At 51.4% G+C, this 2255-nt stretch overlaps 1 pseudogene; it reads left to right on the plus strand.

The window, feature by feature from the left end:
* Window positions 1–1154: 1154 nt before the first annotated feature.
* On the plus strand, window positions 1155–1526 carry LOC136128576 (CST complex subunit TEN1-like; annotated as a pseudogene).
* The last annotated feature ends 729 nt before the right edge of the window (window positions 1527–2255 follow it).

The raw sequence follows: 2255 nt of genomic DNA on the forward strand, positions 1-2255 counted from the left end.
GCATTATTTTTTCCCAATCTAGCCCAACTGCTACACATTTGATGGTAAGTGTTTTGAAAGAAACAAAAAGATAAAGAAACAAAAGCAGAATGCTTCCACCCCCCGCCTCCGATAAAAGAATTTAAAAAGATCTTGGATAATGTTTGATTATAAGACTAAACAAGAAGTATACAAGACCATGGGAAAGCAAGGAGATGCTCAAATAAGAGTCATGTGAAGAGACAACAGCAGACCTCTACTTTCTGGTCCAACGTGAAAAGAGCTTGGAAGTCATCACAACAAGGAAAAAGCTGAACAAACTGAGAATCAACAGCTCTTCTTAGATCCATCAGAGAACTGAGGTCACAGGTCAAGTTGCTGCTCTGAAAACAGAGAGTCAGAGAGGTACAGAGAAGCACAGCTTGCTGGGAGCAGACACCTGCTGATGGAGGCAGCACAGGTGGGAACTCAGGTATAACTGAGGAATTGCTGGAGGCTCAGTGTGAACTAGCCTGAGAGTTAAAAACACCAGGGGCCCCGGTCTTGGGGGTCCTCACACTTCTGTGGGTTTTAACACGAGGAGCACTTCCAGGTTCTCAGGGTGAAGACTGCATAAAGACATCCTGTGCTTGTGCTTCCAGTAGGAAAAGTTGAAAAATACATATTTGGAATGTACCCAGAGCACTGTGTTCTCCTAAAAAATGACTGCCTTCATAAGACACTGTTTTACCAGAGCCCAACTGACCCAGAGGAAGTAAATACCTCAATCAAACTCCTGTAGCCTTTAACGTGGGCCGGGGACATACCCACCTCCCGGCCCTGGCCTTACTGCTCACCTGCTGAGGTGGGGGTGCTGACAAGACTTGTCCAGGGCACAGCCCGTGGGCACAGCCTCACTAGAACACTGAAACCTGTTAAAAGATCCATTGAAGCGGGACAGACCGCAGCCGAGGCCAAGGCGGCATGGGTGTGCGCGCCGAGGCCGGCGAGTCCCCTGCTCTCGGCCAGGGGAGCCTCAGAGTGACCCCCACCCCCTGCAAGGGGACCCCGGAAGAAGGTCAAGAAACTGCCCTGGGGGGAAAGCAAGGCGCTCTCGGCAACCCGCCCCTCCCTCATCACTTGGTCACACAGGGCGGAAAGAAGGAACCCAAGGACCCGACGTCCAGACAGGAGCAATGATGCTGCCCAAACCTGGGATCGGTTACTTCCCCTGGAAGGTCAGCGTCGGCCAAGTTCCTCATGGGGACACACTGAGAACGTTCGGCAGATTGTACAGCGACGACACGACGCAGTCCCGAGTGACCCTGATGGCTCGGCACAGATCTGACCAGCACCAGACCCCCGTCTGTACCAAGTTGGTGGAACCGTTCCAAGCCCAGGTGGGCTCCCTCTACACCGTCCTTGGGCAGCTGGATCACTAGAAGGATGGAGGCTGCGTGGTGAAGGCCCAGGTGCTGGCTTGTGTGGGAGGAATGACTCTCCCCTGGTCAGAACAAGCCGTCCGGGAGCAGAGGCTGTACCAGCGAGAGAGGGACAGCAGCCAGTAGAGAGCAAAACGGCAGCTTGTGGCAACGCCCTTCCTCCCCCACCTGCCCTGGAGCTGCTGCAGAGGAGATGCACGAGCTTCCCCCGAGTGACAGACTTCGGAGCTGGAGAGAAGAGGGGAGGGGTTGCTCATCGCGATCGCCCCAGAAATGGGAGCCTAGAGATCAGAGGCTGGGTTCTGGGGCGCTGGAGGCTGGGCCTCGTGTGGGTCCTGGAGGGTTCCAGAAGGTCCTGGTGAATAAAGCCGCACAGTGTGACGAAGACGGGGGGGGGGGGGAAAAAAAGATAAACTGAGGCTTATTAAACATTTTAAGAGCTTATTTGAGCAAAAATCAGTTGAATCCGGCAGAGCCAACCCAGAAGTGGTTAGGAGTTCGGGAAGGGGCGTTTATACAGCAAAGGCAGGAGCAAAGCAGTGAAATTATTGATTGGCTGTTGCTTAAAGCCTCGTTGGTGGTTTGTGATTGGTTGTCATTCCCAGACTTGGATTTTGGTTTGCCGCCTTAGACCCCCGTGGCATCACAGCCCCTTCCGTCCAAGGGTTTCATTGTTTAATGAAGTTAACAAATCTGATCATTGCAATTGTGTGTAAATGCCCACAAATACATACATGTTCATAGTTGGCAAAAAAAAAAATTCGTTAAACTATCAGTTATCTCAAGATGCTCATTTAAAAAAAAACATTCCATTTCTTAATTATTTGGTTTCTATGTCTAGAGTGAAGTGGCAGT

This window comes from Phocoena phocoena, chromosome 9 (assembly GCF_963924675.1).
Source record: "Phocoena phocoena chromosome 9, mPhoPho1.1, whole genome shotgun sequence".
NCBI classification, from domain to species: domain Eukaryota; kingdom Metazoa; phylum Chordata; class Mammalia; order Artiodactyla; family Phocoenidae; genus Phocoena; species Phocoena phocoena.